This window comes from Chiloscyllium plagiosum, unplaced genomic scaffold (assembly GCF_037043375.1).
Source record: "Chiloscyllium plagiosum isolate Xiang-an unplaced genomic scaffold, Cpla_swu_hap1 HiC_scaffold_21, whole genome shotgun sequence".
Taxonomy (NCBI): domain Eukaryota; kingdom Metazoa; phylum Chordata; class Chondrichthyes; order Orectolobiformes; family Hemiscylliidae; genus Chiloscyllium; species Chiloscyllium plagiosum.
This window is the reverse complement of record NW_028270159.1, coordinates 22,878,304-22,903,346: the sequence shown is the minus strand read 5'-3', so window position 1 is coordinate 22,903,346 and position 25,043 is coordinate 22,878,304.

The following is a 25,043-nucleotide window of genomic DNA, read 5'->3' as shown; positions in this document are numbered from 1 at the left end:
TCTATCCCTTTGAAATAAATACTAACAATTCGTTTGGAAATGGAGGTAATGGGATGGTGATAATGCTGCTGGATTAGTAACCTGAACTCCAGGTTAATGTTCCGGGTACATGGATTTAAATCCCACTATGGCAAATAGTGAAATGTTAAGTCAATAAAAATATGGAATAAAAAGCTTGTCTAATGGCAACTGCTGTTAATTGTTGTTTAAACTCAATCTAGTTCAGTAATGTCAATCAAGAAAGGAAATCTGCCATCCTTACCTGGACTGGTTATATGTGACTTCAGACCCAGGGGAATGTGATTTGACTCTTAACTGCCTGCTACGGAATTAGAAATAAGAACTAAATTCTGGCCCAGCCAGCAATGCCCAAATCAAAGTAAGGATAAAAAACATTGTCTTTCTTATTACTTACATAGTAGATTTTTGCAATTTATGCCAAAGGATTGCCAAATCCATTTACATTGCTGTTTTCTGCAGTCTTTCTCCATTTAAATAATATTATGCTCCTCTACGAAAGTGCATGATGTCATATTTTCCCACATCATATCCCATCCTCCAAGTTCTTGCTCATTCAATCTGTTGATATCCCTCTGCAGACTTTTTGTGTCAACCTCAGTATTCATCTTCCCATCTATGTTTGCTTCATCTGCAAAGTTGGTGATAGTAGTTTTACTTCTCTTATCCAAATTATTAATAAATGTATTGTAAGTAATTGTGGTCCCAGCATTGGTCTCTCTGATACTCCACGAGTTATCGGTTGCCATCTTGAAAATTCCCCCTTCTATTTCTGTTTCTTCTATTTAGGTATCCAATTTTATGTCAATGCTGATATACTATTCCAACACCAAAGTCTGTTATCTTCATTAAGTAGCCTTTTGTTTGGTATCTTTTTGAAATCAAAATATTACATTTACTGATTCCCCCAAATCTATTCTACTTGTTACCTCAAAGAATTCTAATAAATTGATTAGGCATGATTTCTACTTCATGAAGCTAAATTGACTCTGTTTGGTTAGATTGTGTGTTTCCAAGTGTTCTGCTATTAGATCATTCATAATAGACTAACATTTTCCAAATGATAGATATTAAGAAAATTGGCCTATAACTACCTTGAGTTTTACTTTCCTCTCTTTTTGAATAAGGGGATTACATTGGCAGTTTTCCAATCCTTTGGGACTTTTCCAGAATCAAAGGATCCCTGGAAGATTACTACCAGAGCATCCACTATCTCGAAAGCTATTTTCTTTAATGTTGTAGTTGGAATCTGTTAAAACCAGGAGAGAAATCAGCTTATAGGCCAATTAGTTTCCCTAGTCCTTGTGGTCTGGTGGTTTTTATTGTGTTTATCTCCCCTCACCCCACATTCATTCCCAAATTGTCTTGTATCTTTTGAATATTTTTGTGTCTTCTCCAGTGAATATTGATACAAAGCATTTATTCAAATCCTCTGCCATTTCCTAGATCCCCCATTATGATTTACCAAATGTCAGTTTCTAAAGAATCTATGTTCACATTAGCCTGTCTCTTCCTTTTTATATATTGAATGAAGCCCTTACATTTTTATATTACTTGCTATTTTTTCCTTCAAGTTTTTTTTTCCCTCTTTATTAATTTTTGGTCTTTTGTTGGTATTGAAAACTTTCCCAATCCTTTGGCTTATCACAAATCCTTTCCACACTATGTTTTTCTTTCAATTTGTTACTAACCTTAACTTTCTTGGTTACTCATGCTTGCTATATCCCTTTCCTAAAATTCTTTCATCCTCACTGCAATATATCTTTGTTGTATGTCATGAATTATTTCCATAAACATCTGCCATTCTTCACTAATGTTCATTAAGCTCCTTTCCCAGTTCACACCAGCCAACTCTGCTCTCATTCATTTAAAATTACCCTAAGTTAAGTTTAACATAGTTTGTTTTGACCCAAGTTTCCCACTCTGAAACTTAAAGTTGAATTCTACCTTGTTATGTTTCCTAGGGTATCTTTAACTCTGAGATCACTTATTTAATCTCCCTCATTACACATTATCAAACACAAAACAGTATGTTCCCTGGTTGGATCCACAACATATTCTTCTCAGAAACTGTCCTGAACTTACTCTATGAATTGTTTCTCATGGGGACCTTTGCTAATTTGATTTTCTCAATTTACATGAAGATTAAAGATGTCCATGATTAATCTACTACCTTTGTATGCCCTCAATATCTTCTGATTTATTCTCTCTTAGTATTGCTACTGGTAGGGGTCCTATATTCTATTCCTACTAGTGTTTTTACCTCTTGTTATTTATTACCTCTATCATATGGATTCTACAACCTCAGTGCCAAGTTGATTTCTTGCTGTCGTACCTATTTCATCTCATACTAACAAAGCTGCACCCCCACCTTTTCCTTCCTGCCTGCCATTTAAAAAACTCTCATACATTTGACTATTTAATTCCCAGCTTTGATCTGCTGACAACAATGTTGCCATAATGGCTATAAGATCATGTCTGTGCTACTAATTCATTTTCTAAATACTAAGAGCAATTAAGGAAAGAGCCATGAATTTTGCTTTTTTTTTACAATTTTATTCCCTTTTAACCTTTTTTTGTTGTTTTTTACATGTTTGAAAGCTGAACCTTCCTTTCCCACTCAGGGCATCATTGCCTAAAGAGATACCCAGCAATACTGCCAGATCCCTTTTCATTTCCCTCACTCCTCAACTCTCCCAATCTCGTTTAAAGCCCTCTGAACAGCTGATTCAGGCACAGTTCAAATGAAGCTCATCCCACCAGAACCGTTCCCTTCTACTCCAGTAGAAGGCGCCTGAGTCCCTTCCACACCAATATTTGAGCCACATATTTAACTCCCTGATGTTATTTTATCCTATGCCAGTTTGCTTGTGGCTCAGGTAGCTGTTTAATTTAGCTCTTACCTGTTCAAATTCTTTCAGCAACACCTCCTTTCTAATCCTTTCAGCTTTTTTGGTACCAATGTAGATGTCAACAATTTATTCCTCACCTCCCAATCTAGGTTCCTGTACAGACCTAAGGAGATGTCCTTAACTCTGGCAGCAGAGAGGCAACCCAACTTTCAGGGCTGATGTTCATGGCTGCAATGAACAGTGTCCATTTTGCTAATTGTACTGTTCTCTACCACTTCTTTCCAAACTTTTTCCCCCATTGAATGCTACCCTGTACCATGGTGACATGATCTGATCCTTCCTGCAGTTCCCACTCTTAATCACACAGCTTGCAAGAACTTCACGACTATTAGACATTTGTAGGCACTGAAACCTCTTCAATGCCACCCTCTGGTTTCCCATACCTACTTCACCTAGAGTCACAGCCTGCTGTCCCTAATCTCAAACCAAATTTGAATGATCTAATCTGAGTGATGTGACGAATGTGTCCACGTAACTTCCCTCTCCTTGATGTAGCATAATGTCTGCAGATCAGATTTCAGTCATTCAACTGTGATTAGAAGTTCCTTGATTTTCAAACACATCTTATCTTATAAACATGTTTACTCTGAACCACCTTGGTGTCCAGCAGTTCCTATATGCTGCAGCCGCAACACATCACCCGCCCTGCCACCAGTCATATTTACACTTTATTGCTATTTCTTTTACAACAGTATAAATCTTACATTTACCAAACAATTTAATGAAGAGAGGAAAAAAATACAGAAGACTCTTAATACAAACTAAAGACTTTACTTTAAAAACTAGAATTACTCACCAATCAGTAGCTTGCCCTGCACTGTATTACTGATCTCACTGCTTCACTGTTAGGCCTTTTCATCCATGTCTTTTCTCCTCTCATGATCACCTATAGTTCTGGAGACATTAGTTCTTGCACAAAAGTAAAGTAAGTAAAGTCAACATAGTCCCAGAAGATCATAGGGCAGCTCTCTCATTAGAACCAAACATTACTTAAAGCATCTTTGCCCTCATTCCACTGATTTCCCACTTTGAACCAAATTTCCAGATATACTCAGTCTGCCTCTGTCTCATTCAGCTGAAAGCTTCTTCAGTCCGGCTGTGCTCCTTGCTGCCCATGCAGTATAAAAATCCCTTTCTGATATAAAGCTTGGACGAGTCACTTTATAGCTTTGCCTCTTGCTACAATAATCTACATTCAGCCAAGTTGATTTCAGGTTTTCAATAGATATATCAGGCAGCTGACTTTCTAATTAGTTTATTTGAACTTAAAGGCCAATTTTTCTCCATCTGAATCTGACTTTTACTCTAAAATTGAATTTGGACAATGATTTACCAGTTGAAATCCCACTTTGAAGCAATTTCCCAGATATACTCACTCGGCCTCTGTGTCACACAGGTGAAGTCTCCTTCACACTTCAAATCAAGAATTGGAGAATATTCACGAATCAAATAATTTAATTATAATATATTTAACATAAATTTATTAATCAGTCTGGACTCTATATAATATAATAATGCCAAATTGTGGCCACTTATACTGTGCATATCTCACTGTATTTTCATAAATACAAGTGACAATGAATTGCTATTTTGTCTATTCTAATTCTGTGGTGTAAATACTCACTAGAGTTGCTCCAAGTGGCCAAATGAAAAGAAGGTTAATCAAGTCAAGTTTTTTGAAATTCCAATAATTTCTGTCAATTACTTATGTTAAAATTTTTATGGTAGCATTTTTGCTGCATTGTGAAATTTCATCCTTCAAGCACGATTTGTTCCAATCTCTTTCTTACCACATGTTAAAACTGTTGTTAGCTCTCTGAGTACTGGATGTACTTTACAGCTTATAAAATGTGGACATGTAATATGTGCAAGGATAATATTTATAAGACTGGTAAACATTTCTTGAAGTTTCACCCGTGAGATAAACTACTGGTCAAGTGTCAGCTTGACATCCCAGGGCCTGTCAGAGATGTTCCATAAAAGCCATTCTTCCGGAACTGGTTTTTGAATTCAAATTTCTCAGTCTCACTATATTACATGTTTCTCAAATGTATTCAACAAATTATGTATTTTGTTTTGTTTTGAAATATTTTTAGATATATTGAATTGTGAGAGGAAATGTTTCAATTAAACTGTTTTGAAGCCATCATATTTATTCACTATTGAACTAAAGTGTGATAAAACATGTTTATTTAGAGTGGCTTCAATAGGATTGGAAAACATTCACTGTTCAGATATGATCCAGGAATTGAGCCAACTATCCCACACTATTTTTCAACTAACAGCATTTAGTCTATCTGGGTCATGTATAGCCATTTGGTTTTAACTTTGAGCTCCATCCAGCCAACCAGATGTGATATGTACTTTTTGTACATTAATAACAAAATGGCAATCCTCAGATTGTGTACTGAACTCCCAGAAGCAATGCATTCAAAGTTACTCAGTAAGACAATATGTAGGCTGTAAACTTGAATGACTGTTAGGAAGTTACATTGCCTGAGTCCATTAAATATCCTTTTCTGTGTCATAATTGAGTTGTTCGCCATCAAATTTTACAGAAAAGCATTTTAAAGTCTCTTTTGTTTCAGAATTGCAGCTTACCTGAAACTTTGCCCTGCATGTGAAAGGATTTACACGTGCTTTGTATATGCAGTTTAAATAGTTTGGGTTGTGATCTGTGTGTATACAAGCAAGGGGAGGTGATAGCATAGTGGGATTATCACTGGACACCAGGTAATGTTCTGGGGACTGGTTCAAATCCTGTTGTGGCAGATGGTGGAATTTGAATTCAATGTTTTAAAAATCTGAAATTAAGCCTCTAATGATGATTATGAAACCGGTGTCAATCGTCAGAAAAAAACCCATCTGGTTCACTAATGTCCTTTACGGAAGGAAACTGCTATCCTTACCTGGTCTGGCCTACACGTGACTTCATACCCACAACAATGTGGTTAACTCCTAACTGTCCTCTGGGCAATAAATGCTGGGTTAGCCAGCAGTGCCCTCATCCCCTGAATAAAAACAAATGGGTATCTTTGTAAACCTTATATGCTGATACTAAATCTAACAGACAATTTTTTTGTTCCATGCAAACCTCTTGTGAATCCTGACTTTACCTATTCAAAGGGTATGAGCAAAAACAAAATACAAAGTTTAACCTCACTATAAATTCAAAACCCAACACTTAAGTCTTTGACACATCACATTAGTCTTCTTTCACCAGTTCCTACAAATGGTGAGTATCCAAAAAAATTCAAAACTTTACAGCTGCCAAACCTCTCATCTGACAAAGTAGCATCAGGTATCAGTCCTGATTTCCTGTCAATGATCCGTAATCTTCTGTCTGGATCAAAAAACAACAAGCGTTAAAATATGCCAGCTTTTCCTTACATTTTTGGTAGTTATGGTAAAGCATTGTTCAGTCTGTGAAAGTTTAAACGGAATAGCTAATTTGACTGAAAATGAAAAGTTTGTTACTGAGTGAAATACTATAAAAGATTCTGTTGACAGTATGAACCATGAGAACGGATCCTCTAGTCCAATTCTCACATTTATTGAGACGAGAGTCAAATATTCTTCGTAGTGTTTATCACAGAATTCCTTTCTATCATGGTATATATAGGGTTAAAACCAGATTCACTCAGTAAAAATAACCCAGCTTGTTTTGATACACCATAGCCCCAGAAGTTGTTTCTGATTAGGAATCCAATTCAATTAAAATACAAGGACTGTGTAGGTTTTGTTTGAGCATGTGTTTAATTGGTAGCTCTTGTTGAATTTAAGAGACATACATTTAAAGTGACTTTTGACTTGGTTGCAAATTTGAGCCTGATAAGAGGGAGCACTGGTGGAGACTTGAGGCAGAGTTAGTGGAGAGACAGCACCAAAATACTCTTGAACTGATAGAACTGTATGCTAGCAGCAAAAGTGAGGGCACAGAAGATTTAGCTCTTCCTACAATTTGATACCAAATTTGAGAGAAGTTAACAACAGGGGTAGTTTCATAAGAGCTTTAGAACTCTTGGCTGACAAAGTTTGGGGTAAGAGACTGTTGCAGCCATTGAGCAGTTAAGTGCTCCTTAACTTTTTTGTGTTTGAATTTAGTGGACATAAAAAAGCAAACAATGTGTATAGCTCATAACTGACAGATAAAGAGTAGCTAACCAGTTGCAGAAAGGTCACTGGAACATCTGGAAAATTAATCATAGATCAAATTCGGAAATTGTAGCCAAAAAAAAAGGAAGTAAGGATCAATGCCAATTATTGTGAATAGTTCTGAAAGTGACAGCTCAGGGAAGTGTTCATCGAATCCATACAGCATGGAAGCAGACCAATCTGACCATTGAGTCCACACTGACCATCTGAAGATCAGCCCACCCTAACCCATGATGCAAAGGCCAATTCACCTAACCTGTGCATCATTGGATGTGGGAGGAACCCCACGCAGACCTGGAGAGAATGTGCAGACTCCACACAGACGGTCCAAGTCTGGAATCAACCCCAGGTCCCTGGTGCTGTGAGGCAGCAGTAGTACCTACTCAGCCAGCTGATCACTTTGAGACTTCACAGGAGTTGGAAACTCAGTGACCAAATGAACAATTTAATTACTCACCCTTTGAAGTGCGCATTGCCAGAATCTTTGCATTTGGGGCAATGTTCCTGTGGTCAGCTTGTGCAAATTGGCAGCTAATAACAGGATGCAAACAAGCACTAGTATGACACTCTACACAAGGTTGTGACCAGTATTTGAAGACTAAACTCTCAGACATCAGTGGATGTACCGCTCCTCAAACTACCTTGTGATTAAAAGTGAAAGAAATATTGATATCAATGCACATACAGCTCAAGATTCCATTGGTGATCTGTAGATACATCTTAGCTAAAGTAAAGTTACTAAGAATAAGGGTGGGTGGGGTCATGGAGTCATCTGGAGTATTTGCTCAAATGTCAGGAATTGCCCGTTAATTAAACTAAGCCAAAGAGATTGTTGTATTCATTGAGTCACACGACTAAATGCACTGATCGGTCCTGATGTACTTGAAGTTCTTGTTGATAAACTAATGACAGAATATGTAACAATTAGCTGCAAAGGGACCAAAGATTATATTGTGATAGTTTACAGCAATCAGCCAAGGAATCTGAGTGGTATATTCTAAAGATGGACAGAGCCTTTGTGGATGGGCCTCGTGTTAGAGGGTTTAGACCACTCCAGGTGTCATTAGCTCCCTGTCTGAGTGACTAGTTACAAAGAGAAGCCTTTAGTGTATAATTATAAACCAGTGTCAGTTAATGGACAGGAAATGAAAGAGTTTCAACTGACAGTCCCTAATGCATGTATCCGAAAAATTGTATTCAATGCTAGCTATTCAATGATATTCCTCTTCAAAAGAAAAAAGGGAAAAACACAATAAGAATAGATCATGACGTCATTTCTTGCAGGCCTATTATCTTGGCTGAACTTTTGGAAGGTGATTGAGTAGACTTAGAATGCTAACAATCTTAACAGTTCTTTCAAAAGGATTGACAGGAATTTTGTAGGTGTCATATCTGTCAGGAGTCAACTGGGGATAGGTATCCAAGTTCAGCAGCTGTCATGTCAGTGGGTGCAGATGTGCAGCTGATGTATTGTTGTAAACATTCATTTGAAATCAAGTTCCTCAGAAGAGATTGTGTTCATCTGGGGCTAGGTTTATGCGCCTGTTAGTTAATTACTTGTGGCTACATTGCCAAATAAAACAACTCTGATCTGCACTGCACCATTCTCAGCTGAAAGAGCTGGCAGCGCGGTTTAATAGCAGACTTAAATGCTGCTACATCCACAGAACTGAATGAAACTGGAACCAACCATAATTATATGGTAGGATTAGTTAGAAAAATCAACAGAAATAAAATGTGAGAGAGATCAAAAACATGAAGACGAAAAGAAAATCTGCAAAACATCTGCAGGATCCAACTCTTGCCTCATTGAACTGATCCCCACCTGACTACCAGCCATTCAATTAACTTTTCCTTTCCTTAGACTTGTTAATCATTGTTAATGACACTCTTTGTTCAGGTACCACCCCCTTTCTTTTTAAACTGCATCAACACCCCTTCTTCAAAATACTTAACTATGCTGTCCCCTCAATGTCTGTCCCATTTCCAGAGTTTTCCTAATTCTTTGATAACGCACTGTCCCTGATATTAAAGTTCTTTCCGTACGGCTTCTGCTGCACTCACAGTACAGACAGCAGCCTGGTCAGTGTCACAAATTACATCTTCTATGAACCCGAGCTCAATGTGTTATCTCTCCTTGTTCTCAGATGCTTAACTGGTAGTGTGCTCACCTGTGAGTCACACAGTTATGGGTTCAAGACCTACTCCAGGGCTTCAGTACAGAAACTAAAGTCCACCCTATGGTGGGCTGCACTGTCAGAGTATTAAAATCAGGGCCACTCTGCTTGCTTGGCTGGGTGTTAAACCTTCTGTGACATTATTTTGAAGCAGAGCTGGGGAGTTATCTCTATTGTCCTGGCTGATTTTTACCCTAAATCAACATCACAAAACAGATCATCTGTTTTTGGAATCTGGCTGTGTGCAAATTGACCACCTCATATGCTCTCACATACTCTCCTTGCCAGGTTCCCGGTTCCACGTTTCATAAATACCAAGTCATCTGTAGTCAAAAAGAGTGGGGCTGGAAAAGCACAGCCGGTCAGGCAGCATGCGAGGAGTAGGAGAATGAGCCTCATTGCTGAGGTTGGGCTTATGCTTGAAAAGTTGATTCTCCCGCTCCTCAGATGCTACCTGACTGGCTGTGCCTTTCCAGCTCCACACTTTTTGACTCTGATCTCCAGCATTTGCAGTCTTCTCTTTCTCCAAGTCATTTGTAGCTCCATCATCCACATCTTGCGTTACGTTAATTCATTCATCACTCCAATCCTGGCTCCTTCTGGGCTCCCAGTGCATCGCATATGAAACACTCAACTCCAAAATGGTCAATGTCTTTACCCTATCAGAAAGCTCCAACCTCCTCCAGCCGCGAGTCAATCTCTGTATTCACTCTCTAATCACATCTACCCCAGTGTTACGGTGTTACCTTCATTGTAAAGATCAAGGAACTGATTGCTAATGTAAGAATACATTTCCTGAGGTATCACAATTTCCTGCTGTGCTGCAGTCATGGGGTGAGCAACAATGGATCAATTCTATAACCACACAGAGGACAGCAAGACATACACTTAATGAGGCTCCAGCATTTGGCATTTAAAGTATGATTTTTCTTTTACTTTCAGGAAGCAGAACACAGTGGTAGTTGGTGAGTGTAAGAACAAACTCATTTGATGCAAATTTAATGTTGAAATAGATTAAAATGACCCAAATTAGGGAAGGGCAAAGAGAAAAACCAAGTAAATCAAAAAACCAAAATGACGCCAATGAGGCAATACACACAGCTTCAACCCATAAGGAACTGAAAGATATTTGCAAACATTAAACAAAAGTTCAGACTGACAATTGGTAACTTTCAAAAAGGCGCTAATGAAGATGGAGCTGAGTTAAGATGACAACAGAAACCTTGACAAAATCTTCGAATAATTCAGCAAAAATCTCCAACCAAGTCATCGCACCTACCAACATAAAATTTCCAGGCTGGAGGCAGGAGACAGGTGAGTCCGTTGACAATTTAAGGTGAAAAATGCCAATTCAAAGACACTGATGATGTTGGTTCAGCTCAGTTGAAGCTCTGTATTCCCTGAAAACAAAAAGAACTGCTTGGGAAAGATTATATCAAGCTGTAGACACTGCAAGAGCTCATGAGGCCATGAGTAGGCAGTTGAAGATGCTGGCTACCTAAGTGATGAGGCTTCACTTCAGTCAAGAGATAGACAATAATGTTGATTCAATGAAATAGCAACAAAGGAATGCACAGCAGACAGGCAGAATGACAGTACTGTGGATGACCCTGGAGCTCACAGATAGAAGGAAATATCACGTACAAAGATAAAACTGCAGAGCTTGTGGCAAGTCTAGTCACTGGGAAAAGGTGTGCAGGATAAAGAAAAAAATATGGTAAATGAGCTAATAGAGACAAAACAACAGGGAGAATAAGAAGTACAAGAAACCCAGACATCTCTAGCCTGACGGTGAATTTGCCTAAGCAATGGGCATAAGAATTTGTGTGGAATAGCTGGATGTGCCATTTCTCAGAGGAGAGAAGTTCACACAAACATTCAGATCAGAAAGAGTGTAAGAAATGAGCCCACAACCACATATTCAAAGCCTGATACCAAAGCACAGAGTAACTCAGGCTGTACCAGAAAATCTTCCGTGAAAAATTTGGAAGGAAATGGGTATCCAAGGAAAAACGCTGTGAAAGTAAAGAACTGCTGTGGTAGCAGCCTGATGGGGAACAGAGATTCGAGAGCTAGAAATAACTCAAATCACAGGGACACTCAAGAGAAAATGTATTAATTGCAAGCTCTATGTCACAGAAAAGGATGGCTCTGCTATCCTGGGATTGAGCAATTGTGAAGAGTTGCAGTTCATCTCAATGAGATGAGAGATTGAGGTGCAAAGATTCATTATCTAGTGAATGGAAGACCAATGAGAAAAGTAGAATTAGAGTTGAGACAAGCAAAGGCAAAGAGTTATAGATGCTGTCTCAGAAAGTGATTCTACGATAGCCTGATAAAATCAGTTTCATTAAGATCCAACTCATCTCACTGGAAAATATTGTTCTGATGAAGATATATGAAATACACATGGAAGTGGGAAGTATAAATTCAGAGTCAGATCGTTGTGTACTGAAGAAATATCTACAAACATATCAAAGGAATGGTATCTCCATAGAATATATTCCTGAAAGACAGAAATGCATAGCGCATTTACTGTTTACTAAGGAAGGGATTCCTGAAAAAGACACGTGCGACATTGGGACCCAGCTCACCTCCAGAGAAACTAAGGAATGCACTGAACAGTATGAGCTCAGCATCATCACCTTGTCATCACATTATCCGAGGGGCATTGGTTTATAGAAAGATAAATCCAGATGGCCAAGGGGATCCTTGTGAATTGTTTAGAGACAAAGTAAGACCTAAACTTTGCCTTAATCTCTCTCTTTACTCATCTCAAGTTAGATAGAAGAGCTATTGAATTGAAGAAAGTATAAGACAACTCTGCCACGTAAGATACTTCCTTCTGGTCACTTACAAGAAGTAAGACTGCTATTCACTGCTCTTATAGGAGGAAGTCAACACTTCAACAAGCAAGCTGTAAACTTGCCTGAGCTGCTGAATGGACAAACTGTCCATGTACATGATTTAATCATGGAAACTCAGAACCTAGCAAAAGCCATTAGAAAAGTTGAGATCTAGGGTCATATTAAGGCTGAAACAGACAGGCAATTGAGAAGGAACAGAATCTATATCCAATCTACACCGGAGCTGGAGAAGCAGGGAAGACAACCACAAACATCAGTAACATCGTGAACAACAGCATCCACAAGCAATGCAACATCAGCAACATTGCAAACAAGAGACAATGCTAGCAACATCAAGCAGGATTCCTACAACACACGGAGCAACTTGCAGAACATTGCTTATATGGGGTACTAACTCATCATTGAGAGTCTATACCAAATCCACAATATAGAGGCACTACATTCAATATCTAAACACCATCTTGAACAATATTTTCAGAAACGATATAAAAAAGTCTTTATGCTTGCTTTATTTATAAAAGTCAGTTGTTAGTCGTCTTTAGTTTAGAAATAATTATTAGAATCATTATATTGGTATAGGTATATACTTTTTAACGGAAAGGAAACATATTGTTATGAAGGTGTGCTAATGACAAATATTGATTTTTAATTAATTGACTGGAAATGGATTAGACTTTTAAAAATTCTCTGCAGACTAAATTGACTTCAACATATATCAAGGTTATTCAATGTTCCAATCTCAGTGTAGAAGAGATGGCAAGTCTACAAATCTCACCAAAGATAGTGACCCCTGACAGTGACTTTGAAAGTTAAAAATCACACAACACCAGGTTATAGTCCAACAGCTGGCTTTTAACTTTGTTCATCCCAATCCAACACTGGCTCCTCCACATTGTGACTGTGGAAGATCTTCTTTCCTGCTCTCATCATAACATGTGCATGGAAGATTAGATTACTTACAGTGTGGAAACAGGCCCTTCGGCCCAACAAGTCTACACTGACCCGCTGAAGCGCAACCCACCCAGACCCATTCCCCTACATTTACCCCTTCACCTAACACTACAGGCAATTTAGCGTGGCTAATTCACCTAACCTTTTGGACTGTGGGAGGAAACCGGAGCAAACCCACGTAGACATGGGGAGAATGTGTGGAGTTTGCACAGTCAGTGACCTGAGGCAGGAATTGAACCCAGGTCTCTGGCGCTGTGAGGCAGCAGTGTTAACCACTGTGCCACCGTGCTACACACTGAACTTGACAACTGAAAACAAACAATTGTTTGGACAAAAAGATCTGGAGTTTTAAGACAATTTTCCAGACAAATTGCATTTGGAATCTAGAATTAGGTTTTAATTACTGTTAGTTGGAGAGAGATCGCATAACCAGTCCTAGTCTTTTTCAGGATTTGACCACACATTGAGCAGAACTGAGCCAATCATAAGGGAACCAAGTGGGACCTTTTCCATTCTGCTGGCAAAACTCAGATCCTATCTTCTAATATGACTTTGTTGCATCTTCTTTCTTAAAGAACTTAACTCAAAGCAGCAGTACCAGGAAGACAGAAAGACAAGCCACAGTGTTAATTTGTCTCAGCACTGAAAATGACTCAGCTGGATTTGGCTGCAGTCAGCAGATACACTGAACTACAAACTATGAACTGCAATCTGTACTTTGTGTGCATGTGGAAGTTGTAATTTATTTTATTTTCTATTTAGATCAGTTTAAGTATAAATAAACTGATCTTTTTCTTTGCTAAATTAAAGAAAACCTGTCTTTTTTTTATGATTATAGCGCATAAACAGTTATGTACTCACTGAATTATCAAGGATATGCTTACCTAAAAGAACAAACCCTGATGTTTCTAAGTAAGGGCTGGAAAAATTGGGTGAGCAATTCAACCACTTCCACAATTGGTTTTATCATCATATGTAATGAACTCAGAATTAATTACTGCATGCTATATGACCTGACATGCCACATTTCACTCTTTGCACTGTAGTCAAGTGCTGAGTAACAATCTTCCAATCTCCCAGCTACACAGACACAGCAGGAAATCTCCTCAATGATACTCCGACATCTTGAACTGAGAAAACAGTGACCATGTCAAAGTTCAATTTCTGATTCAGTTTCAGAGTGAGAAACTTGAGTTAGAAACAACAGTGCTAAATGTAAGTAATATATGACTCACAACAAAAAAACATATCCCAGTGAGATATATTCTTGAAATGGGATAAATCATCCAAAGAAGTTAAGGATAACATCAAGTTGAATGAAAACAATGTGGTAAACATTAATGGTAAGCCAGAGGGTTGGGAAGGTTTTTGATACCAATAAAGAATCACCTAAAACAGAGAAGGAAATAAACTTTGAGGATAAATGAGGAAGTAACATCAAAATAGACAGAAGAGCTTCTGTGACTATATCAAAAGGAAGAAAGCGGCCAACATAGAGTGTAGACCTCAGAGAATGAGGCTGGAAACATAACGGAGAAATATCTGAGAAAATACTTTGCATCACAATAGAAGACACTAATACCATCCCAAAAAAATTGAGGTGGAAATCTAGAGACAAAAAAGGGAAAGGAGATAAATACAATAATGCTCACTAGAGAAAATGTGCGAAGGAGACTCATGGAGTCATGTTCCTTGGACCTACTGGACTGTGTCTTAGGATGTTTAATTGAATAGAAATAGAGATAGTGGAGACATTGGTTGTAATCTTTCAAGAAACCTTTAACCTAGAAAAGACCTAAAGGGTTAGAAAATTGCCAATGTAACATCCTTATTCAGAAAGTGAAGTAAACAAAAAACAGGTTACCTTATTATTTGTTATTATAAAATGTTAGAGTCTATTATAAATAACAGAGCATTTAGAAATGTATTCTTCTAATCAAGCAGAGTCAGTTTGGCTTCTTGAAGGGCAAGTCATGCCTGTCAAATTTATTAGAAATCTTTAAGGAGATAACAAGCAGGGTAGATAAAGGGGTATTAGTAGATATAATATATCTAGCTTTCCAAAATGCATTCAGTATGGCACTGCAGGTTATGCCACTAAAAAGTAAGAGCCTACTGTGTTGGGAGAAGTATATTAGCATGGATGGAAGATAAACAAATTAAAAGAAGACAAAGTGTTGTGACAAGTGAGGCATTTTCAGTATGGCAACCTTTAACTTTAAGAGTGTGATAAGGATCAGTATGGAGACCATCATTATTTACAATATGTATGAATGATTTGGATGAGTAAGGTGAATGTACTATCATCAAGTTTGTGGAATGGACATAAACTTGGCAATAGAATATAATGCGCAAAAATATAAGTTATCTATTTTGGCAGGAAGAATAAAGGAGCTGAATATTATTTACATAGAGAATGACTGCAGAAACCTGCAGCACAGTGAGATTTGGGGATCTTCATACATGAATCACTAAAAGCTAGCTTCAAGTTCAGCCAGTAATAGGGAAGGGAAATGGAATGTTGGCCTTTAATTCAAAAGGAGTATAACTAATGTGAAAACTATACTATTCATTAACACACCTAGAATATTGTGAATAGTTTTGTTCCTCTTGTCTAAGGAAAAATATACTGGCATTGGAAGCAGTCCAGAGAAGGTTAATGAGAGCATGGAGGGATATTTGTATGAAGTGATTTTGAATCAGTTGGATTTGTACTCATTAGAGTTCAGAAGAATGAGAAGAGGCATTCTTGTAAACAATTATTACAGGACTTGACAGATAGGTGCTGAGAAGCTGTTGCACTTTGGGAAGAGTCTAGAATCAAAGGGGATTATCTCAGAATAAGGGGTTATCGATAAGCTGAATGACCAACTTCTGCTCCTACATTTTATAGCCTTTTACATACATCCTGGTGTAGTTGGCCTTGAGCTAATCAAAACTTAGCAGACAGGATTCAACAGTTTGAATTGGGGGTTAGTGATCAGATTCTAAATTGCATTGTAAATTTTAGATACCACCCAATATGTTTCTTACAACTTTGATGCCAGTTTTTTTGTATTCAGCACAGTGGTTCAGTGGTTAGCACTGCTGTCTCACTGCAGCAGGGACTTGGGTTCAATTCTCTCCTCGGACAACTACCTGTGTGGAGTTTGCACGTTCTCCCCGTGTCTGCATGGTTTCCTCCGGGTGCTCCAGTTTCCTTCCACAATCCAACAAGAGGTGAATTGGCCACGTTAAATTGCCCATAGTGTTCATGGATGTGTAGGTTAGGTGCATTAGTCAGGGATAAATATAGGATAGGGGAACGGGTCTGGCTGGGTTACTCTTCAGAGGGTCGGTGTGGACTTGTTGGGCTGAAGGGCCTGTTTCCAAACTGTAGGGATTCTAATCTTCTAAAAAGGAGCTGCAATCAGAAGCCTCTTGAAGAGTTGAGACCAGCAGCAGAGGGAGGTTTTACTCACCAATGTCAAATGTATGAAACTCTGGAATGTCCTAATGTAGGTGCTGACAGGAGAAAAGCCAATTCCATTCAGTATAATTTGTGGTAATTTCCCCACTTCTGTAAATATTTTGGTATTCAGGATTGAAAACATTTTAATTCCACATGTACAGTACAATAAACCATACATCAAGAATGATAGATTATGTAAAATGTTCTAATGCAACTTCATACATATTTAAAATATTATCCTTTGCATCTAAACACCCTTTGGAGATGTATGATGTTGTAAATTGAAGCAGAAAATATGATTTAATTTCTCCTTTCTCTGATGCTGCGGTTTTGCATTCCTTAAAACTGCATCCCAACCAAATTTTGTTCGTGCCGGTACAAACGATTTTGAATGAAGTTTAGAGTGATGAGCTTTCAGCATTATCATGTAACAAATTAAGTGGATTGTGCAGCTTCTTTGATTTATGGCATTATAGCAGAATAACTGGAGGGGCAGAATATACTGGTTTGTTAATATTCTTGCGATGACTCTTTAGAATTGAAACCAACAGGAAATAAATTATGTGCAGACAATTGAATATCTATCCTGGACCTACAAGAAAACTCAACGGTAGGTAAATTATTGGAAAGAAAACAAATCTGGTCACATTATGAAATAAATGTAATAAATTGATTGACAAAAACATTGAAAGTGGCTTTGAATTTTGGAAGACATAACAGCATTATATTTTTTAAAATGAAAGAAATATAATTTAGAAATAATGGTGAGACACTCTCTGTGGAGAGAGGCACAGAATTAATGTTTTATGTTGATAATTGAAATCTTTCTAAAACTAATATTACATAGCTTCTATTGCCTACTCAGGGAATCCTTGCTGATATTGATTGATTGATTCAAGAATCACAAACTATAAAAACAATCAGTTCAATTATCAGAGGTGCAGGTACTAAACCATGTTATCATCATGTCATGGAAACATACTACATACGTTTGTTCAGAGGCTTGCTATTCTTGATCACTAACTTGAAAAAAATCTTTTGGTTTAGTACACCTCTTTTTTTAAAGCTTCTACCAACCCAAAAAGTCTCAGTCTGTCATGCCCCAGTAGCTAGGAATATTGACTAGTAAATCAACAGAACGTCCCTGTCCTCTGCACAGAATATTGAAGTACTGAAGCATAAACAGAGGATGTTGGAGAAGCTCAGCAGATCTAACAGCATCTGTGGCGAGAGAAACAGAGCTAAACAGACCTTCAGAACCATTGTTCTGATAAAGAATCATATTGGACTCAAAATATTACCTCAGTTTCTTTCTCCACAAAATATCTCCTGTTCTTTTTCACGCACCTTCCATTTTCCACTTTTTTTCAAATTACCTCTTCGATTTCCCCTTGTACTTCTTCTGTTTCCCTTGTTGATATCCACTTTATTGTATTGCTCCTTCACTCTGTCTGTTCGCTCACTTTCATCTCTATCATGCTGCCATTTTCATCTCCCCTCATTCACATACTTTTTTTTTAGATTATATTACAGTGTGGAAACAGGCCCTTCGGCCCAACAAGTCCACACCGACCCGCCGAAGCAAAACCCACCCATACCCCTACATTTACCCCTTACCTAACACTACGGGCAATTTAGCATGGCCAATTCACCTGACCCTGCACATCTTTGGACTGTGGGAGGAAACCGGAGCACCCGGAGGAAACCCACGCAGACACGGGGAGAACGTGCAAACTCCACACAGTCAGTCGCCTGAGGCAGGAATTGAACCCAGGTCTCAGGTGCTGTGAGGCAGCAGTGCTAACCACTGTGCCACCGTGCCGATATTTTTCTCTCCTTTCACTATTTTCTTCTCTTCTCTCCTTCCTAGCTGCTTCACCTTTATGCCTTGTCTGTTCTACTTCCAGCAGCCCTAGTGCTGCCAGCTGGGCTCACCACATGCGGTATAATGATAGCACCAGACTGGTCTCTGAATAAGACATGGAATTAAAACTTCATTGGAAGAGATAAAATCAAGATAAATGCTGATTGAAACTTTTCACAGGCTCAAAAATCAATAAATTAAACATCTGACTCTTTAAATTTTCTACTTGCTTTAAATTTTACATTTTTGAAAAAAACCAAGTACAATTCAATATAGTAACATTTAGTCATAGAGTCATAGAGATGTACAGCATGGAAACAGACCCTTCAGTCCAACTTGTCCATGCTGAACAGATATCCTAACCTAATCTAGTCCCATTTACTAGGATTTGGCCCATATCTCTCCAAACCCTTTGTATTCATATACACTTCCTGATACGTTTTAAATGCTGCAACTGTACCAGCCTCCACCATTTCCTCTGGCAGCTCATTCCATACATGTACCACCCTCTATAAGAAAAAGGTGCCCCTTAGGTCCCTTTTATATCTTTCCCCTCTCACCCTAAACCAATGCCCTCTTAGTTTGGACTCCCCCACTCTGGGGAAAAGACTTTGTCTATTTATCCTATTCATACCCCTTGTGATTTTATAAACTTCGATAAGGTCATCCCTCAGCCTCCGACACTCCGGGGAAAACAGCCCCAGCCTGTTCAGCCTCTCCCTATTGTTCAAATCTTCCAACCCAGGCAACATCCTTGCAGATATTCTCTGAACCCTTTCAAGTTTAATAACATCCTTCTGATAGGAAGGAGACCAGAATTGCACACAATATTCCAAAAGTGGCCTAACCAACGTCCTCCACAATATGATCTCCCAACTCCTATACTCAATACTCTAACCAAAATTGGAAAGCATATCAAATGCCTTCTTCACTATCCTATCTACCTGCAACTCCACTTTCAAGGATCTATGAACCTGCACTCCAAGGTCTTTTTGTTCAGCAACACTCCCGAGGGACCCTACCATTAAGTGTATAAATCCTGCTAAGATTTGCTTTTCCACCTCGCATTTGTCTCAATTAAACTCCATCTACCACTCCTCAGCCTATTGACCTATCTGATCAAGATTCCATTGTACTCTGAGGTAACCTTCTTCACTATCCACTCCACCTCCAATTTTAGTGTCATCTGCAAACTTACTGACCAAACCTCCTATGTTCACATCCAAATCATTTATATACATGATGAAAAGTAGTGGACCCAGCACCGATTCTTGTGGCACTTCACTGGTCACAGGCCTCCAGTTTGAAAAACAACCCTCCACCACCACCCTCTGTCTTCTACCTTCAAGCCAGTTCTGTATCTAAATGGCTAGTTCTCTCTATATTCCATGAGATCTAACCTTGCAAACCAGTCTCCCATGGAAACCTTGTCAAACGCCTTACTGAAGTCAACATAAATCACATCCACCGTTCTGCCCTCATCAATCCTCTTTGTTACTTCTTCAAAAAACTCGATCAAAAGTTTGTGAGACATGAATTCCCATGCACAAAGCCATGTTGACTATCCCTAATCAGTCCTTGTTTTTCCAAACTCATGTAAATCCTGTCCCTCAGGATTCCCTCCAACAACTTGCCCATCACTGACGCCAGGCTCACTGGTCTATAGTTCCCTAGCTTTTCCTTACCACCGTTCTTAAATAGTGGCACCACATTAGCCAACCTCCAGTCTTCCAGAACCTCACCTATGACTATTGATAATACAATTATCTCAGCAAGAGGCGCAGAATCACTTCTCTAGCTTCCCACAGAGTTCTCGGATACACCTGATCAGGTCCTGGGGATTTATCCTCTATCATGCATTTCAAGACATCCAGCACCTCCTCCTCTGCAATTTGGACATTTTTCAAGCTGTCACCATCTATTTCCCCACATTCTATATCTTCCATGTCCTTCTCCATTTAGTATCTCCCCTATCTCCTGCAGCTCCACACACAGGCTGCCTTGCTGATCTTTGAGTGGCCCTATTCTCTCCCTAGTTACCCTTTGTCCTTAATGTATTTATAAAAACCCCTTGGATTATCCTTAACCCTATTTGCCAAGTTATCCCATGTCTCCTTTTTGCCCTCCTGATTTCCCTCTTAAGTATACTCTTACTGCCTTTATACACTTCTGAGGATTCTCTCCATCTATCCTGTCTATACCTGACATATGCTTCCTTGTTTTTCTTAATCAAACCCTCAATTTCTTTAGTCATCCAGCATTCCCTATATCTACCTGCCTTTCCTTTCACCCTAACAGGAATATACTTTCTCTGGGCTCTCGTCAGCTCATTTCTAAAGGCTTCCCATTTTCCAGCCGTCCCTTTTCCTACAAACATCTGCACCCAATCAGCTTTTGAAAGTTCTTGCCTAATACCCTCAAAATTAGCCTTCCTCCAATTTAAAACTTCAACTTTTAGATCCGGTCTATCCTTTTCCATCATTATTTTAAAACTAATAGAATTATGGTCTCTGGCCCCAAAGTGCTCCCTGACTGACACCTCAGTCACCTGCCCTGCCTTATTTCCTAAGAGTAGGTCAAGTTTTGCATCTTCTCTCATAGGTACATCCACATATTGATTCAGAAAATTTCCTTGTACGTGCTTAACAAATTCCTCTCCATCTCATATTTAAATTCCTCCAGGCAGCCTGTTATTCAGATTATTGAAAAATGACAAAGGGTTTTGTCATCACCAGACTAAAGCTCCCACACCATATGTAATGTTGAAACCCTTGATTATCCAACCCATAAGGCCTCTGGCACCTATATTTCTATTCACGTTCCCCTTCTTCAATCTTCAGTTGTCTCACTCTCATTGAATTTCATGGACATTAGAGTATGGAAAAGTCTACTTTTTTGCAGAGATCCCTTGATAAATCTTAAACCATAGGGCCAAGATTTGTCAGTATTAATATCAAATTAAATACTAATTTTATCAAATGAAATATTTCCATGTCAATGTCGGATAGCTATGGAGTCAAGCTTCCTTCCAGATACCTGAGTGCATCATCCAGGTTAACTTTCTGAGCGTTCCTGAGCTGTAATTCTACTTGGTACACAATGGGGCATATACTTATCTTTCCTCAGTTTGTATAACAATGCAAGCTTAGTGATAAACAAGTTCTCAACCTGAAGTCAACTGAATCTGGCTGCATTTCCAGGTTTTAATTAGTTTAAACGTATATTTGGGACTGAGTTAAAATTCACTTTGATGCATATTCAAATCGAGCAGTGATGATTAATATGTTGCTACAGCTCCTAAGGTGAAGATTGCCTTGTTGACTAACGTTTCTGTCAGCAGCAAACCCATGTTTGCCAAAAAAACACCCTGTTGTACCTCAGAATGCTTTGCATGCTGCTACCTTATGCTCCACAACTACTGCCTGTGAATTAAAATTGCTGACAACCCAATAATGTTTAATGTCCAGTATTGGTTGAGGTGGAGTGAAAAGAAGTTTGTATTATTTTATCCTGGCCTCTATTCAGTTTTGTTATTGGGGAAGACTGTGATATCGTGAAAATGTCACTACTAGCAATCCAGACAACTAGGTCAATGAACCGGGGCCATACATTCAAATCTCACCATGATAACTGGTAGAATCTCATTTCAATTAACAAAGTGAAATCTGGAATTGAAAGCTAATCTTAATAACGATTTCCAATAAAAACCCATCCAGTTCACTAATGCTGTAGCAAGTCACTCAGTTCAACAGCAGTGATAGGCACCAAATACTGACCTTGTCAACAATGCCCACCTCCCTACAGAGAATAAACCAAAATAATGTGAAAAGCACAATGTCACTTCCATATTAATTAAATAGTCTTGCTTGTTCCTTTCCAACCTGTTTATCACAAGAAGTGCTGTCCAGGGATATGCAAGTTCTGTGGATTAGCCTTGGGAAATGCAGAGTTATAGGGAAAGCATGGTGGTGGGTCTGGATGGGATGATCTTTGGAGGGTTGGTGCAGACTCAATGGGCCAAATGGCTTTGTATGCACAGAAACGATTCTATGTGCAAATGGGATTTTATTGCATTGTCGCTCACTTCATCCTCTCTGGGCATTACAAAGCAGAACATAGAGTCCATGACTGATCTTAATGTGAACATCAGGGTAAGGGGAACAATAAATGAATATTTTGCAAAGCAGCTCAAACATAAGTATAGAATAAGCCCTATCAGTGTAAGTGGAGGATCTGATATTTATGATGATTGCTGTTAAGGAAAATATTTTACTGCGAATTACTTTGTGAACTACAGCAAGAATTGTCCTAGTCGGCTCACATCAAACCCTCAATTTCTTTAGTCATCAAGCATTCCCTATACCTACCAGCCTTTCCTTTCACCCTAACAGGAATATACTTTCTCTGAGCTCTCGTCAGCTCATTTCTAAAGGCTTCCCATTTAAACCCTCAGACTTAATACTGAGGGTTTTACCGTTCATCTGGTTTAGTCTGCACTCCCATTAGATATTCTCTTTTCATCTCAATACACTAATCTTACACAAATCAACGCATGATAACACATGGGGTTACGTGTGGTAGAGTTACTGTAGACGAAATCATTATTCTTTAAGGCTAACCACAGTGAAATTAAAATTCAAAGATTTAGACTGAGTAATGTTGAGGAATACCAGGGAATCTCCTGTAGTTGATTGGTTCGTTTGTGACTGGAGATGATTTGAGCTGCTTGACAAGGTAAAAGCAGCCTTTGAAGCTTACTCCTGTTCCATATACTCTGCAGGAGTGATGAGAATACTGCCATGCCAGAGATTTAATAATTGAATAATAAATAGTTTCAAAGCTTTTATTAGCCATGCTTTCCAAATAATGGTTTGCAAACTGCCTGGCATGTGAAACTGTTTGGTGGTAATTTAATCAGGTAATTAGGTGTTACCTGATTACTGGCCTATTGCAGTGAAGCTGAGGCAGTACTGTGCCATAACGTGGCCAGATCCTAAATGTTGGAAAAGAATCAAGAGAAATGAACATTTTCAGATATTAGAGTGGGCTGGACAAAAAAAAGTACAACTTGATTCTTGTTATCCTGGACAAGTGCATGGGATCCATCTGAAGACAGGTGCACTGACCTGATACACCCTCTAAGGTGCTACTTGCTCTTTATGGGACATTTATTACAAGTGCTTGCCTTTCTTGAAGCACCTGCATGCAATAAAAAATTACATGTGTGAGGGCCTTTCAGGGAAATTAATGGTACCTCTCAAGGGATGCATATTTTTAAAGATGTTTATTAAAGTTGAAGTGGTCCCTGGGTGAAAAAAATTAACATATTGAATGCAGACTTAATGCAAGTAAAGCTTTCTATTCCATCCACTGACCAAAATAAACTGGCTTTCAATTAACCCACTAGGTTCCAAATTCAGTACTTCTAACTGATTGTAAATGCACTGATTTTGACCTCTTTTCAGGACCATTAAGTTTTGCGTTCAATATTTATCACATCTAGTGAACAAACCAAGTTTAGTTACAGAATTTGAATACAATGATCTTGATTTTCATTCTTCAAACAGTGATTGAGGCTTTTTTAAACTGCCAGATCCCCTTTTTCCCTTTTCTAAGTTGACATTGCAATTGCATGGGAAGAGTTAAGAAAACATTGCTTATCTGGAACTATTAATACAAACCAAGCAATAAGCCCAGGTGGACTGTGTTAATAACTTTGTTTAAATTATTCCTTTCCTTTGAGAGGCAAAAAGCATCTATTAATGCATTCATTAGAGTTTATAGCAGGGCTCTGGTTTTCTCTCAGTGACATTAACCAGGCAACGTCAAGTTGAACTAATTCACCCCATCTGTCTCCACCATGTTAAATAACAAGTGCTCGGTTCAGCAGTGATTTCTTCACATCTTACTCACTTTTCCTCTAATTACAGTATGACTGTCTTCTGTAGATCACTTTGATGTGCAAACATGCTTTCCTTGTTAGCCATCATCATTTATAACCCAGAGTTGTCCCTTGTTACTTCATATTACCATCTTTATATCAAGCCATGTTTTCCCAATCTAAGATCTACATCTCGCATTGTTAATAATAACTGGAGCTGTGCAAATACTTAATATGCATATATGATATTATGAACGGTTGCTATTTCCTTAGGATTACAACAACAATTTCTCAGAAGTTTAATGCAAATTGTACTTGCAGCATAATATGAAATTTCTCAAGCTGTAAAATAAAATGAACAATGGTCCATCTCTGCTAAACTAACAAATTTTACACATAAAAATAGAAAATATTTTAACTGCACAGAGACGTTAAGCTCAGGGTTCAACTGTTGGGAAAGATTACCTTGCTGCCTTGTTCTTATTACACAAAGTACTGAATATTTTATGGGACTGGTATCAACCTAGAGCTACGATGTACAGGGAATCAGGGATTAAAGGTATTGGTGTCACTGCACATACCAAAGTGCTTTTGATTTTTGAAGGAATGTCCAAATGAAAAAGACAAGCTACTTTTCTTTAAAACTACCTTTGCTGGGATGATTTATTGCACCAAAAAAAAAGAAAGAAAAACTGTTAAAAGACTAAGGTCAACATAATAAATTGTGCGTTTTATCTCCACAGGATATGCTTTGGCATAAGGCATGA